Source organism: Salmo salar, chromosome 02 (genome assembly GCF_965601325.2).
Source record: "Salmo salar chromosome 02, fSalSal1, whole genome shotgun sequence".
In the NCBI taxonomy this organism is placed as follows: Eukaryota; Metazoa; Chordata; class Actinopteri; order Salmoniformes; family Salmonidae; genus Salmo; species Salmo salar.
In genome coordinates, this window is record NC_138292.1 from 34,054,382 (window position 1) to 34,071,763 (window position 17,382).

Genomic DNA, 17,382 nt, shown 5'->3' on the forward strand with positions numbered 1-17,382 from the left:
TCGGCAGTTAACTCTCATGGTAAGTCTTTAGTAGTAAAGTTCCAGTGCCATGCTCTATAAATGATCAGCAAAAGGCTTGTTAAGATGATGGCCTCTGACTGTTCTAATCAGTGTTTAACCATTTGGAAGTTGTCTGACTAAAGCTGCATGGATTTTTTTGGGGGGGTGGGATGCTATTACAACAGTCAATTATAAGTATTCTTTGAATGAGTTAGCTGCTATTCAGTACTGAGGTTATAAGTAGTGGTCTACATTGATGTGGTGCACGGAGAGAAAGGCATGCAGCATTAGTGTATTCTATTCCAGCTCCACCCACCTGTCTGACCTCTGAACCCAACAGGGAATATCCTTCGCTTCGTCCTTGGAAGAAAACACCCTTCCTGTCTAATGCAACTGGATTAATGAGCTGGGAACACTAGCACCTGGAATTATTTACATCCAACATTTCCCCTAACAAAGCCTACAATAACTCTCAAATTAGACTAAATTGGTGTGATATCACTAGTGCAGTGTTTGCTTTAGACCTCTGGTCTATTATTCATTGGGTTGTTATTGTTCATTTGCAATGTTTCTGTTTGGTTCACTTCTTTCATATTTCCTGGTTCCAATGTAGATGTAGTGACCACCTACAGTTGAAGTCGGAAGTTTACATACACTTAGGTTGGAGTCATTAAAACTCGTTTTTCAAACACTCCACAAATTTCTTGTTAACAAACTATAGTTTTGGCAAGTCGGTTAGGACATCTACTTTGTGCATGACACAAGTCATTTTTCCAACAATTGTTTACAGACAGATTATTTCACTTATAATTCACTGTATCACAATTCCAGTGGGTCAGAAGTTTACATACACTAAGTTGACTGTGCCTTTAAACAGCTTGGAAAATTCCAGAAAATTATGTAATGGCTTTAGAAGCTTCTGATAGGCTAATTGACATAAGTCAATTGGCGGTGACCTGTGGATGTATTTCCCCTTGACATGTATTTTTAACCTCACGCTTGATGTTAAGGAAATCCCCAAGTTATGGAAATCTGCTTTTGTACTGCCTCTCCTGAAAGGTGGAGATCCCTCGCTACTTGACAACTATCGACCCATAGCAAAATGATCTGTACAGTCTAAGGTACTGCAGTCCTTAGTTAGTAGGCAGCTAACGGCCTACTTCCAAGAAAACAACATCTTAAATGGAATACAATCAGGTTTTAGGTCTGGACACAGCACTGTTTCATCAACATTGAAGGTTTTAAATGACATCCACTGTGCTCTTGATAAGAAGTTACATTGTGTGTCTGTCTTTATTGATTTGTCGAAGGCTTTTGACACTGTGGACCATGCTGTGTTTGTGCAAAGGTTAAAATGTTGTGGAAATACTGGTCATGCTCTAGATTGGTTTATAAATTACCTATCAAATCGTATACAATGTATAATGGCGGATGGTTGTAAATCTGAGTCCATAGAGGTGTGCTCAGGTGTTCCACAAGGTTCTATTTTGGGCTCACTGTTGTTCATTTTATATATCAACAACATTGGAGATCTTATTGAAACAGCGGATGTCCATTTTTATGCAGATGGTACTGTTCTTTATTCAAGTGGTAGTAGTTTATCTTTAGCTTTTGAAAATGCCCAAAGAGCATTTAACATCATACAACAGAATCTGTACGATTTAAAGCTGGTTTTAAATTTGTGTAAAACAAAATGCATGGTATTTTCAAATGCCAGTCATGTTACTAATCATGTCATTGCTACATTGGCTGGACATACTATAGAGCAAGTTAAAGTGTACAAATATTTGGGTGTGTGGGTTGATGTAGAGAACTTGATTGGTTTGGTTTTTATTACCGGCATAAGGCTTGTTTTTCTTTTGAGGCCAGGAAGGAGCTGGTACGATGTACATAACTGGCTGTTTTAGTGATGTTATATATATGCAGGCCTCAACCACTAGCCTGAGAGCACTTGATTCAGTGTATCATGCAGCCCTCAGGTTCATTACAAATCAAAAACATCTAACACATCATTGTGATCTCTACAGCGCTGTTGGCTGGTCGTCATTGACCTTCCGTAGGCTTATACACTGGTATACACTGAATTATAAGGCCATATTGGGTAATATGCCATTTTATCTCTGTTCTTTTTTAGTCAGGTCGGTAAATAAATATCAATTACGGTCCCATTCTCATTTGCTTCTAACAGTACCAGAAATTAGAACAGGTCATGGTAGAAATAGTTTAAATTACTTAGCTCCGTGGTCCTGGAATTCTCTCCTGAACATTTAAAAACTTGATGATCTAGTTTCGGTGGTGGAGTTTAAACACTTGATCGATGTATATATCATAGAAGAGTGTAATTGTCTTTAGGACAGATGTTTTTAGTCAAGACTTTCGTGTTTTTGTACGTAAAATGTTTTTGTTGAACTGTATGTGTGTTTATAGTTTTGTTTAATGTTGTGTTAGTGTATGTAAGTTGTTTTGTCTAAAACGTTGTTCCCCCTGCTGTTATTGGACAAGGTCTCTCTTGGAAAAGAGATGTTATCTCAATGAGAAAAACCTGTATAAATGAAGGTAAAATAAAGTCATTGCCTCTTTGCTTGACATCATGGGAAAATCAAAAGAAATCAGCCAAGACCTCAGAAAAATATGTAGACCTCCACAAGTCTGCTTCATCCTTGGGAGCAATTTCCAAACGCCTGAAGGTACCACGTTCATCTGTACAAACAATAGTACGCAAGTACAAACACCATGGGACCACGCAGCCGTCATACCGCTCAGGAAGGAGACGCATTCTGTCTCCTAGAGATGAACGTACTTTGGTGCGAAAAGTGCAAATCAATCCCTGAACAACAGCAAAGGACCTTGTGAAGATGTTGGAGGAAACAGGTATGAAATGATCTATATCCACAGTAAAACGAGTCCTATATCGACATAACCTGAAAGGCTGCTCAGCAAGGAAGAAGCCACTGCTCCAAAACTGCCATAAAAAAAGCTGCACATAGGGACAAAGATCGTACTTTTTGGAGAAATGTCCTCTGGTCTGATGAAACAAAAATAGAACTGTTCGGCCATAATGACCATTGTTATATTTGGAAGAAAAAGGAGCAGGCTTGCAAGCCGAAGAACACCATCCCAACCGTGAAGCACGGGGGTGGCAGTATCATGTTGTGGGTGTGCTTTGCTGCAGGAGAGACTGGTGCACTTCACAAAATAGATGGCACCATGAGGTAGGAAAATTATGTGGATATATTGAAGCAACATCTCAAGACATCAGTCAGGAAGTTAAAGCTTGGTCGCAAATGAGTCTTCCAAATGAACAATGACCCCAAGCATACTTCCAAAGTTGTGGCAAAATGGCTTAAGGACAAGAAAGTAAAGCTATTGGAGTGGCCATCACAAAGCCCTGACCTCAATCCTATAGAAAATTTGTGGGCAGAACTGAAAAAGTGTGTGCGAGCAAGGAGGCTTACAAACCTGACTCAGTTACACCAGCTCTGTCAGGAGGAATGTGCCAAGATTCACCCAACTTATTGTGGGAAGCTTGTGGAAGGCAACCCGAAACATTTGACCCAAGTTAAACAATTTAAAGGCAATGCTACCAAATACTAATTGAGTGTATGTAAACTTCTGACCCACTGGGAATTTGATGAATTTTTTTTTAATCTGAAATGAATCATTCTCTCTGCTATTATTCTGACATTTCACATTCATAAAATATAGTGGTGATTCTAGACAGGGAATTTTTACTAGGATTAAATGTCAGAAATTGTGAAAAAACTGAGTTTAAATGTATTTGGCTAAGATGTATGTAAACCTCCGACTTCAACTGTACACAGAAAGACAAAATACATAATTATACGGAACAAAAATCTAAACGCCACATGCAACAATTTCAACGATTGGGAGCCAGGCCCACCCACTGCAGAGCCAGGCCCAGCCAATCAGAATTAGTCTTTCCCCACAAAAGGGATTCATTACAGATAGAAATAGTCCTCAGTTTCATCTACTTTCCAGGTGACTGGTCTCAGATGATCCCGCAGGTGAAGAAGCCGGATGTGGGGGTCCTGGGCTGACATGGTTACACGTGGTCTGTGGTTGTGAGGCCGGTTGGTCGTACTGCCAAATTCTCTAAAACGACATTGGAGGTGGCTTATGGTAGAGAAATGAATATTCAATTCTCAAGCAACAGCTCTGGTGGACATGCCTGCAGTCAGCATACCAATTGCACGCTCCCTCAAAACCTGAGACTTCTTTGGCATTGTGTTGTGTGACAAAACTGCATATTTTAGAATGGCCTTTTATTGTCCCCAGCACAAGGTTCACCTGTGTAAGGATCATGCTGTTTAATCAGCTTCTTGATATGCCACACAAATCAGGTGGATGGATTATCTTGGCAAAGGAGAAATGCTCACTAACAGGGATGTAAACAAATGGATGCACAAAATTGGAGAGAAACAAGCTTTTTGTGCATATATAAAAATTCTGGGATCTTTTATTTCACCTCATGAAACATGGGACCAACACTTTACTTATTGCGTTTATATTTTTGTTCAGAATACATTGGGTTGAGTAACACTACTTTTAATGCTTTCATTTACAAGCGCGGAGGCGATGTTTTCAGTCCAGTTGGGAGGACTAAAAACTAAAACAAGTCAAGATGTGAGCGATTAAAACACACATATTAAGGGCTCTTATGTTACTTTATGGCTCAAAACTAGAGCAGCACTTTCGGTTGAACTAAAGTGTGGTGGAGGAAAAGGCATGAGAGTGCCACTTGGAGCTTGAGTGAGCGCTCAGCATACAATTTCTCCTTTCTGTGTCAGTGGGTGGAATATGTAATCCATCTATGATCATGTCAGTGGAAATCTCTAAAACACAAGTGGGCTGGATAGACTGCCAGTTGATATTTAAAATGAGAGGAGATTAAAAACACTGTTTATTTGATAGAGCGCTTTGGATTAAGTTGCCTTTTGATATTGATATACAGTGCATTCGGAAAGTATTCAGACCCCTTCACTTTTTCCACATTTTGTTACAGCCTTATTCTAAAATGGATTAAATAAAAAAAAAAAAAAAAAGGTTTGTCATCAATCTACACACAATACACCATAATGACAAAGAAAAAACACGCTTTTAGACATTTTTGCAAACGTATTTAAAAAAAATTCAAAAAAATGCGTATTCAGACCCTTTGCTATGAGAGTCGAAATTGAGCTCAGGTGCATCCTGTTTCCATTGATCATCCTTGAGATGTTTATACAACTTGATTGGAGTCCACCTGTGGTAAATTCAATTGATTGGACATGATTTGGAAAGGCACATATCTGTCTATATAAGGTCCCACAGTTCACAGTGCATGTCAGAGCAAAACCAAGCCATGAGGTTGAAGAATTGTCCATAGAGCTCTGAGACAGGATTGCGACAAGGCACAGATCTGGAGAATGTTACAAAAAGATGTCTGCAGCATTGAAGGTCCCCAAGAACACAGTGGCCTCCATCATTCTTAAATTGAAGAAGTTTGGAACCACCAAGACACTTCCTAGAGCTGGCCACCCGGCCAAACTGAGAAATCGGGGGAGAAGGGCCTTGGTCAGGGAGGTGACAAAGAACCCAATGGTCACTCTGACAGAGCTCCAGAGTTACTCTGTGGAAATGGGAGAACCTTCCAGAAGGACAACCATCTCTGCAGCACACCACCAATCAGGCCTTTATGGTAGTGGCCAGATGGAAGCCACTCCTCAGTAAAAGGCACATGACAGCCTGCTTCTAGCCTGCTTCTAGTTTTGGCACCAAAAGCACTCTCAGACCATGAGAAACAAGATTCTCTGGTCTGATGAAACTAAGATTGAACTCTTTGACCTGAATGCCAAGCGTCACATCTGGAGGAAACCTGGTACCAGCCCTACGGTGAAGCATGCTGGTGGCAGCATCATGCTGTGGGGATGTTTTTCAGCGGCAGAGACTGGGAGACTAGTCATGATCGAGGGAAAGAGGAACGTAGCAAAGTATCTGCTTCAGATCACTCAGGACCTCAGACTGGGGCGAAGGTTCACCTTCCAACAGGACAATGACCCTAAGCACACAGCCAAGACAAAGTCTCTGAATGTCCTTGAGTGGCCCAGCCAGAGCCCAGACTTGAACCCGATCGAACATCTCTGAAGAGACCTGAAAATAGCTGTGCAGCGACACTCTCCATCCAACCTGACAGTTTGAGAGGATCTGCAGAGAAGAATGAGAGAAACTCTCCAAATACAGATGTGCCAAGCTTGTAGCGTCATACCCAAAAAGATTAGAGGCTGTAATCGCTGCCAAAAGTGCTTCAACAAAATACTGAGTAAAGTGTCTGAATACTTACGTAAATGTGATATTTCTGATTTTTATTTAGTATAAATTTGCTATAATTTCTAAAAACGTATTTTTCCTTTGTCATTATGGGGTATTGTGTGTAGAAACTATTTGATACATTTTAGAATGACGGTGTAACAAGGTCAAGGGGTCTGAATACTTCTGAATGCACTCTGTTTTAATTGGATCAGCTTTTTTAAAGTGTGAATTAAGTGAGGAGGATTTTTCTGTCTTTCAAAAACCAGCTTCCAACGTAAGTGACACTAATTAGTTATCGTGTGAAACATTTTCTTCAAAGTGACAACTGGATTTTAAATATCATCCAAAATATTTTGCTGTGAGCCTCTAGGGCCCACACATTTTGGGAAGGGATTTGCACACTTGGTGAAGCAGTCCCATGCTAAAAAGACTAAGAGAGAGAGAGAGAGAGAGAGAGAGAGAGAGAGAGACAGAGATAGAGAGAGAGAGCGAGAGAGAGAGAGAAAGAGAGAGTATAGCAAAATTACTACTACACATTGTAGTCTGAAGGAATGACTCACTCCCTGATTTTAATCCAACATCATATGAATTGCCAACTCAGTCTTGTACAGAAGCTAAATGTTCATATTTATCCAGTGCCAGAGTTAGCTAAAGGGCTAAACATACACACGTCAAAGAGATGGCATGAATATCTTTCCATGCTTAAGCGATGTTGCAAGGATATTGAATGCCAAATAGCTAGCTTAAATGCTAAATATATATTTCATCCGACACCAAAAAGATTTCTAGGAGGAGGCTTTACAACATCCTCACCTTCGCAGCGAGGAAAAACATACTTTTACAGTGGATTAGTGATAAGGTTCCCTCTATTAAAGAGTGGCATAAGATACTGTTTGAATGGGTGCCGCTGGAATATCTGACATGTACATTGCATTCTAAGACAGATCAGTTCTACAAAGTATGGGAACCTTACCTAAATTACTTAGAACCTGAAGTATCAGCTATTATGCTGCAAGGTTTCTCTTAGAATGGTGATCTATGTATTTCAGAATTACACTGTACGTTCCATGTGGGGAACTCAACTTCTTGGTTTAAACTGAGCTTTTTTTTTTTTTTTTTTAAATTTAATTTAATTTAAAAAAATGTTTATCTCTGTTTATGTTTGTTTAAAATGTATGTATTGAGAGACGCAATGAGGGGGATGGGGTGAGAGAAGCGCTGAGCGGGGAGAGGGAAAGGGTGTGTGTGTGTGTGTGTGTGAGTGTGGTGTGTGTGTGTGTGTGTGTGTGTGTGTGTGTGTGTACGTGCGTGCATACATACGGATATGTGTAAGTGAGTGCTGTTTTTTTTACCTTGTCTTTGTTGTTGTATCTCTTAATATGGGTGAAAATTGTGAAACTCCAATAAAAATACTGTTACAAAAAAATATTTCTAGGGGCTACAAGTCAGCTTTTGTTAACTTTGTACGCCTATGGATCTAACTGGTTTTCTGTTCAAATTTCATCATTGACTGGTAAGGACAAGCCTTGTACGACCATCCATATCTAGCCAGCGTACATTCTGTTCTAAGCTCTCAAATCAGGATGGTCGTGCGAGGCTAGATAAAGATACACAGACGTCACTCCACTCTTCATTCTGAGTGAGTGGAGATGGAGAGAAAGGGAGAACGAAAGAAAGGGAGAGAGAGAGAGAAAGAGAGAGAGAGAAAGAGAGAGAGAGAGAGAGAGAAAGAGAGAGAAAGAGAGAGAAGTGTCTGCAGGTTTTTGGTTTTTCCTTTCAATTAAGACCTAGACAACCAGATGAAGGGAGTTCCTTACTAATTAGTGACCTTAATTCATCAATCAAGTACAAGGGCGGAGCAAAAACCCTCAGACACGCGGCCCTCTGTGGAATGAGTTTGACACGTGTCATACAGTAAGGCTCAGACAGGGCTGCATAACAAACCAATGGCTGATGTGCCATTGGTTTGGCACCTGTCTGTGTCTAGAACGATGTCAGTATACAACAATCATACCAATCAAATATTAATAGACTTCCTATGAAGCCTTTTCTCTCCCTGGTGCTATGAAGTGGAATTTGGTCGACCAGTCCCCTTGTTTTGCTGGGGCACTTCTCCAGGTGAGACATGGTAATGAGGTTAATGAACCCTGTCTGTTATCAGTACGTTAAACCAACGTTTTGTTGCTGCTTGTTCCAGTAACACATGCAGGTGTGTTCTAACTTTTTCCTTCCATGTGCCAAGCTGGTATCTGATCAAGGCGAGAGGAGAGATGGGTGGCACATCACAATAGCACCTGATTAGGTGTGGGTATTTCTGTCCTGAAAGCACCTTCCAAATAAGGGTTAAGGTTAAATAGGTAAAAGTGTAACCTACGATTGTCTTAAAAGAGATTGGATGCCATTTAAATGACTTCAGCCCCACTCTTCTAACCCTCTCTAATTTTATTTGGTAATTGTAGGGAAGAATTTAGGACAAAGAGCTTGTCCTCATGTATAAAATGATCTAGGATTCAATGTTTGTGACATTGAAAGCAATAGCAGCAGCAAGGTTTCCAGTATCTGGCATATCCTGAGGGAGTGGCACTGGCACACTTGGTTTTCTCTTTATACACATCTTTTGAAATGTTAAGGCTCTACGAAGGTTTGAAATTAAACTTTTCTATATGACAAATTATTTATAGTATTGTTGGTGGTTGAAATTGGTGGAAATGTCAACTTCATAGCCGTTTACACTAGCTGTGAATTCCCATATGTATATACGGAAGTCCATTAGTTTACATAATCTTATTCTTTGAGGTTATTGATTTATTTGGAAGCCAAAACGACTCAAATATTCACAGGGGGAAAAAAAGTAATTTGATGTTTTCCACGTCCTTGTCGTATACTGCCATCTGGTGTGTTTTCCTCAGTAGCACACTTTGTGTACTGAAAATTAAAGTGGTGGCTATCATAGTTTTATCCACATGCGGTCATCAACGGATTCAAACCAACAGAATGAACTCAAGGTCGATTTCTGTTTCAACATGAAGATAGATGTGTTCCGGAATTCCAATTTGAGCAGCAGCAGCTGAAAAATGAGCTCCTACAAATATTGAAATTTACATGGTTTTTAGAGTGAAGTACGGAAAAAAGCAAAAGAAAACTGCAAGACTGAATAGGAGAAAAAACAAGCAACAAACAAAGAAGATAGGCTTTTGAAAAATAACTATTTTTCATAAAATTGTAGTTATCTTAGCTAGCTGAATTGTTTACCAGTTGCTAAGCAGTTGCTAGGGACTCTTTTGGAAGAAGCTAGCTAGCTAACGAAGAACAACAAAGAATATCTAGTTAACAGAAGAAAAGAAAGAGAAAATCAGGACAGAAGAAAAAGGATATCAAAGTGAAACAGTTCTCTAAAGACACAAGAGACAATAATACAAGAAACAACACTTCTGTAGCTTGTCAACTATGTGTCTGTCTATCCCTGTTCTCTCCCCTCTGCACAGGCCATACAAACGCTTCACACCGCGTGGCCGCTGCCACTCTAACCTGGTGGTCCCAGCGCGCACGACCCACGTGGAGTTCCAGGTCTCCGGCAGCTTCTGGAACTGCCGGTCTGCGGCCAACAAGGCTGAGTTCATCTCAGCCTATGCTACCCTCCAGTCCCTAGACTTCCTGGCGCTGACGGAAACATGGATTACCACAGATAACACTGCTACTCCTACTGCTCTCTCCTCGTCTGCCCACGTGTTCTCGCATACCCCTAGCGCACCGAGCCAGCGGGGTGGTGGCACTGGAATCCTCATCTCTCCCAAGTGGACATTCTCTCTTTCTCCCCTGACCCATCTGTCTATCTCCTCAATTGAATTCCATGCTGTCACAGTTACCAGCCCTTTCAAGCTTAACATCCTTATCATTTATCGCCCTCCAGGTTCCCTTGGAGAGTTCATCAATGAGCTTGACGCCTTGATAAGTTCCTTTCCTGAGGATGGCTCACCTCTCACAGTTCTGGGTGACTTTAACCTCCCCACGTCTACCTTTGACTCATTCCTCTCTGCCTCCTTCTTTCCACTCCTCTCCTCTTTTGACCTCACCCTCTCACCTTCCCCCCCTACTCACAAGGCAGGCAATACGCTTGACCTCATCTTTACTAGATGCTGTTCTTCCACTAATCTCATTGCAACTCCCCTCCAAATCTCCGACCACTACCTTGTATCCTTTTCCCTCTCGCTCTCATCCAACACTTCTCACTCTGCCCCTACTCGGATGGTATTGCGCCGTCCCAACCTTCGCTCTCTCTCTCCCGCTACTCTCTCCTCTTCCATCCTATCATCTCTTCCCTCTGCTCAAACCTTCTCCAACCTATCTCCTGATTCTGCCTTCTCAACCCTCCTCTCCTCCCTTTCTGCATCCTTTGATTTTCTCTGTCCCCTATCCTCCAGGCCGGCTCGGTCCTCCCCTCCTGCTCCGTGGCTCGACGACTCACTGCGAGCTCACAGAACAGGGCTCCAGGCAGCCGAGCGGAAATGGAGGAAAACTCGCCTCCCTGCGGACCTGGCATCCTTTCACTCCCTCCTCTCTACATTCTCCTCTTCTGTCTCTGCTGCTAAAGCCACTTTCTACCACTCTAAATTCCAAGCATCTGCCTCTAACCCTAGGAAGCTCTTTGCTACCTTCTCCTCCCTCCTGAATCCTCCTCCCCCTCCCCCCCCCTCCTCCCTCTCTGCGGATGACTTCGTCAACCATTTTGAAAAGAAGGTTGACGATATCCGATCCTCGTTTGCTAAGTCAAACGACACCGCTGGTCCTGCTCACACTGCCCTACCCTGTGCTTTGACCTCTTTCCCCTCTCTCTCCAGATGAAATCTCGCGTCTTGTGACGGCCGGCCGCCCAACAACCTGCCCACTTGACCCTATCCCCTCCTCTCTTCTCCAGACCATTTCCGGAGACCTTCTCCCCTACCTCACCTCGCTCATCAACTCATCCTTGACCGCTGGCTACGTCCCTTCCGTCTTCAAGAGAGTGACAGTTGCACCCCTTCTGAAAAAACCTACACTCGATCCCTCCGATGTCAACAACTACAGCCCAGTATCCCTTCTTTCTTTTCTCTCCAAAACTCTTGAACGTGCCATCCTTGGCCAGCTCTCCTGCTATCTCTCTCAGAATGACCTTCTTGATCCTAATCAGTCAGGTTTCAAGACTGGGCATTCAACTGAGACTGCTCTTCTCTGTGTCACGGAGGCTCTCCGCACTGCTAAAGCTAACTCTCTCTCCTCTGCTCTCATCCTTCTAGACCTATCTGCTGCCTTTGATACTGTGAACCATCAGATCCTCCTCTCCACCCTCTCCGAGTTGGGCATCTCCGGCGCGGCCCATGCTTGGATTGCGTCCTACCTGACAGGTCGCTCCTACCAGGTGGCGTGGCGAGAATCTGTCTCCGCACCACGCGCTCTCACCACTGGTGTCCCCCAGGGATCTATTCTAGGCCCTCTCCTATTCTCGCTATACACCAAGTCACTTGGCTCTGTCATATCCTCACATGGTCTCTCCTATCATTGCTATGCAGACGACACACAATTAATCTTCTCCTTTCCCCCTTCTGATAACCAGGCGGCAAATCGCATCTCTGCATGTCTGTCAGACATATCAGTGTGGATGACGGATCACCACCTCAAGCTGAACCTCGGCAAGACGGAGCTGCTCTTCCTCCCGGGGAAGGACTGCCCGTTCCATGATCTCGCCATCACGGTTGACAACTCCCTTGTGTCCTCCTCCCAGAGTGCTAAGAACCTTGGCGTGATCCTGGACAACACCCTGTCGTCTCCACTAACATCAAGGCGGTGACCCGATCCTGTAGGTTCATGCTCTAGAACATTCGCAGAGTACGACCCTGCCTCACACAGGAAGCGGCGCAGGTCCTAATCCAGGCACTTGTCATCTCCCGTCTGGATTACTGCAACTCGCTGTTGGCTGGGCTCCCTGCCTGTGCCATTAAACCCCTACAACTCATCCAGAACGCCGCAGCCCGTCTGGTGTTCAACCTTCCCAAGTTCTCTCACATCACCCCGCTCCTCCGCTCTCTCCACTGGCTTCCAGTTGAAGCTCGCATCCGCTATAAGACCATGGTGCTTGCCTACGGAGCTGTGAGGGGAACGGCACCTCCATACCTTCAGGCTCTGATCAGGCCCTATACCCAAACAAGGGCACTGCGTTCATCCACCTCTGGCCTGCTGGCCCCCCTACCTCCGCGGAAGCACAGTTCCCGCTCAGCCCAGTCAAAACTGTTCGCTGCTCTGGCACCCCAATGGTGGAACAAGCTCCCTCACGACGCCAGGACAGCGGAGTCAATCACCACCTTCCGGAGACACCTGAAACCCCACCTCTTTAAGGAATACCTGGGATAGGATAAAGTAATCCTTCTAACCCCCCCCCCCCCCCCCCCCCCCCTCTTAAAAGATTTAGATGCACTATTGTAAAGTGGTTGTTCCACTGGATATCATAAGGTGAATGCACCAATTTGTAAGTCGCTCTGGATAAGAGCGTCTGCTAAATGACTAAAATGTAAATGTAAAATGTAAATAGTAAACTCAGCAAAAAAAGAAACGTCCTCTCACGGTCAACTGCGTTTATTTTCAGCAAACTTAACATTTGTAAATATTTGTATGAACATAACAAGATTCAACAACTGAGACATAAACTGAACAAGTTCCACAGACATGTGACTAACAGAAATTAAATAATTTGGCCCTGAACAAAGGGGGGGTCAAAATCAAAAGTAAAAGTCAGTATCTGGTGTGGCCATCAGCTGCACCAAGTACTGCATTGCATCTCCTCCTCATGGACTGCACCAGATTTGACAGTTCTTGCTGTGAGATGTTACCCCACTCTTCCACCAAGGCACTTGCAAGTTCCCAGACATTTCTGGGGGGAATGGCCCTAGCCCTCACCCTCCGATCCAACAGGTCCCAGACGTGCTCAATGAGATTGAGATCCGGCCTCTTCGCTGGCCATGGCAGAACACTGACATTCCTGTCTTGCAGGAAATCACGCACAGAACAAGCAGTATGGCTGGTGGCATTGTCATGTTGGAGGGTCATGTCAGGATGAGCTTGCAGGAAAGGTACCACATGAGGTAGGAAGATGTCTGTGATGCTGTGACACATCGCCCCAGACCATGACGGACCCTCCACCTCCAAATCGATCCCGCTCCAGAGTACAGGCCTCGGTGTAACGCTCATTCCTTCGACAATAAACGCGAATCTGACCATCACCCCCGGTGAGACAAAACCACGACTCGTCAGTGAACAGCACTTTTTGCCAGTCTTGTCTGGTCCAGCGACGGTGGGTTTGTGCCCATAGGCAACGTTGGACCTGCCTTACACCAGGCTTACAAGCCCTCAGTCCAGCCTCTCTCAGCCTATTGCGGACAGTCTGAGCACTGATGGAGGGACTGTGCGTTCCTGGTGTAACTCGGGCAGTTGTTGTTGCCATCCTGTACCTGTCCCACAGGTGTGATGTTCGGATGTACCGATCCTGTGCAGGTATTGGTACATGTGGTCTGCCACTGCGAGGACTATCAGCTGTCCGTCCTGTCTCCCTGTAGCGTTGTCTTAGGCGTCTCACAGTACGGACATTGCAATTTATTGCGCTGGCCACATCTGCAGTCCTCATGCCTCCTTGCAGCATTCCTAAGGCACGTTCACACAGATGAGCAGGGACCCTGGGCATCTTTCTTTTGGTGTTTTTCAGAGTCAGTAGTAAGGCCTCTTTAGTGTCCTAAGTTTTCATAACTGTGACCTTAATTGCCTACCATCTGTAAGCTGTTAATGTCTTAACGACCGTTCCACAGGTGCATGTTCATTAATTGTTTATGATTCATTGAAGAAGCATGGGAAACAGTGTTTAAACCCTTTACAATGAAGATCTGTGAAGTTATTTGGATTTTTACGAATTATCTTTGAAAGACGGTCCTGAAAAAGAGACGTTTCTTTTTTTGCTGAGTTTATATGGCTATGCCTACTTCTCAACATGTGCTCACCAAACAGGTTTATATGGAGGAGCATTTTTTGTAGAATAAACACAAGTACAGTTGAAGTCGGATGTGTACATACACCTTAGCCAAATACATTTAAACTGAGTTTTTCACAATTTCTGACATTTAATCCTAGTAAAACATTCCCTGTCTTAGGTCAGTTAGGTACACCACTTTATTTTAAGAATATGAAATGTCAGAATAATAGTAGAGAGAATGATTTATTTCAGCTTTTATTTCTTTCATCACATTCCCAGTGGGTCAGAAGTTTACATACACTCAATTTGTATTTGGCAGCATTGCCTTTAAATAGTTTAATTTGGGTCAAATGTTTTGGGTAGCCTTCCACAAGCTTCCCACAATAAGTTGAATTTTGGCTCATTCCTCCTGACAGAGCTGGTGTAACTGATTCAGGCTTGTAGGCCTCCTTGCTCGCACACGCTTTTTCAGAGGACCTGCCTTACAACAGGCCTACAAGCCCTCAGTCCAGGCTCTCTCAGCCTATTGTGGACATTTTGGCCCATTCCTCCTGACAGAGCTGGTGTAACGGAGTCAGGTTTGTAAGCCTCCTTGCTCGCACACACTTTTTCAGTTCTGCCCACAAATTTTCTATAGGATTGAGGTCAGGGCTTTGTGATGGCCACTCCAATACCTTGACTTTGTTGTCCTTAAGCCATAACTTTGGAAGTTTGGTCATTGTCCATTTGGAAGACTCATTTGCGACCAAGCTTTAACTTCCTGACTGATGTCTTGAGATGTTGCTTCAATATTTCCACATCATTTTACTCCCTCATGATGCCATTTATTTTGTTAAGTGCACCAGTCCCTCCTGCAGCAAAGCACCCCCACAACATGATGCTGCCACCCCCGTGCTTCACGGTTGGGATGGTGTTCTTCGGCTTGCAAGCCTCCCCCTCTTTCTTCCAAACATAACAATGGTCATTATGGTCAAACAGTTCTATTTTTGTTTCATCAGAGGACATTTCTCCAAAAAGAACGATCTTTGTCCCCATGTGCAGTTGCAAACCGTAGTCTGGCTTTTTTATGGCGGTTTTGGAGCAGTGGCTTCTTCCTTGCTGAGCAGCCTTTCAGGTTATGTCGATATAGGACTCGTTTTACTGTGGATATAGATACTTTTGTACCTGTTTCCTCCAACATCTTCACAAGGTCCTTTGCTGTTGTTCAGGGATTGATTTGCACTTTCCGCACCAAAGTACGTTCATCTCTAGGAGACAGAACGCGTCTCCTTCCTGAGCGGTAGGATGGCTGCGTGGTCCCATGGTGTTTATACTTGCGTACTATTGTTTGTACAGATGAACGTGGTACGTTCAGGATTTTGGAAATTGCTCCCAAGATGAACCAGACTTGTGGAAGTCTACAATATTTTTCTGAGGTCTTAACTGATTTCTTTTGATTTTCCCATGATGTCAAGCAAAGAGGCACTGAGTTTGAAGGTAGGCCTTGAAAAACATCCACAGGTACACCTCCAATTGACTCAGATGATGTCAATTAGCCTATCAGAAGCTTCTAAAGCCATGACATCATTTTCTGGAATTTTCCAAGCTGTTTAAAGGCACAGTCAACTTAGTGTATGTAAACGTCTGACCTACTGGAATTGATACAGTGAATTATAAGTGAAATAATCTGTCATAAACAATTGTTGGAAAAATTACTTGTGTCATGCACAAAGTAGACGTCCTAGCAGACTTGCCAAAACTATAGTTTTAACAAGAAATTTGTGGAGTGGTTGAAAAATGAGTTTTAATGACTCCAACATAAGTATATGTAAACTTCCCACTTCAACTGTAGGTGTGGACATGGATCTGATTTTGGGTCACGCCATAGTCTAGAAAGAGGGAATATTGCAACATTTTCATAATGTAGCCTACTGCAGAACAAATTCTATTGTGTCATATAGAAAGTAATAAGGATTTGGGTCAACAGTGGTGGTTCTCTTCTTCATTTCATATGTTGGCATCTTTTGATCCCTAGACCTCTATGGAAATTCACTCGGGTATACTTTGACTTAACAGGGTGTGATTTCTGGATAATCAGTTATGAGAATGTTCCCCAGTCATATACGACAGTAAAATACAACCAAAACATGATACCATCTATTCTTTATTTGCTAGAACATCTGTATTTGTGACCATAAATGATAATGAGGTGTAGCTGAACATCCAGTATAAAATTAATGGGGGAGGAGATGCTTCAACAATTTTTTGACCCTCACACTGGCTATATAGTAAAGGGAAGAGCAGAACAAGTTTGACAAACTATCGTCAACCAGTGTAGTGTAGGCCACTGGGGGCAAACCCAGGAACATAACACTGTAGAAAATGGACATCTGTCCTTTCCAACAGTGACCACACACACAGGCAAGGCCCAACATTTTCCCCGAAAAACATATTGAACAGGGGTTAAATGTATTTGAGCATTAATTGATGGAATAAATAAAGCAGTTCATTTAAAATGGGGAAAGTGTAATCAGCTATGAAACTACACTGAACAAAAATATAAACACAACATGTAAAGTGTTGGTCCCATGTTGTTTGAGCTGAAATAAAAGATTGAGGAAATATTCCACACTCATGAAAAGTTTATTTCTCCCCAACATATTGCACATATGTTTACATCCCTGTTAGTGAGAATTTCTCCTTTTGCCAAGATAATCCATCCACGTGACAGGTGAGGCATATAAAGAAGCTGATTAAACAGCATGATCATTACACAGATGCACATTATGCTGGGGACAATAAAAGGCCACTAAAATGTGCATTTTTGTTACACAACTCAATGTAACAGATGTCTCAAGTTTTGAGGGAACGGGCAATTGGCATGCTGACTGCAGGAATGTCCACCAGAGCTGTTGCCAGCGAATGTAATGTTAATTTATGTACTGTAAGCCACCTACAACGTTGTTTAGAGAATTTGGCAGTACATCCAACCAGCCTCACAACTGCAGACCATGTATAACCATGCCAGCCCAGGACCTTCACATCCAGGATTGTCTGAGACCAGCCACCCTGACGAAGCTGTGGGTTTGCGCAACCGAATAATT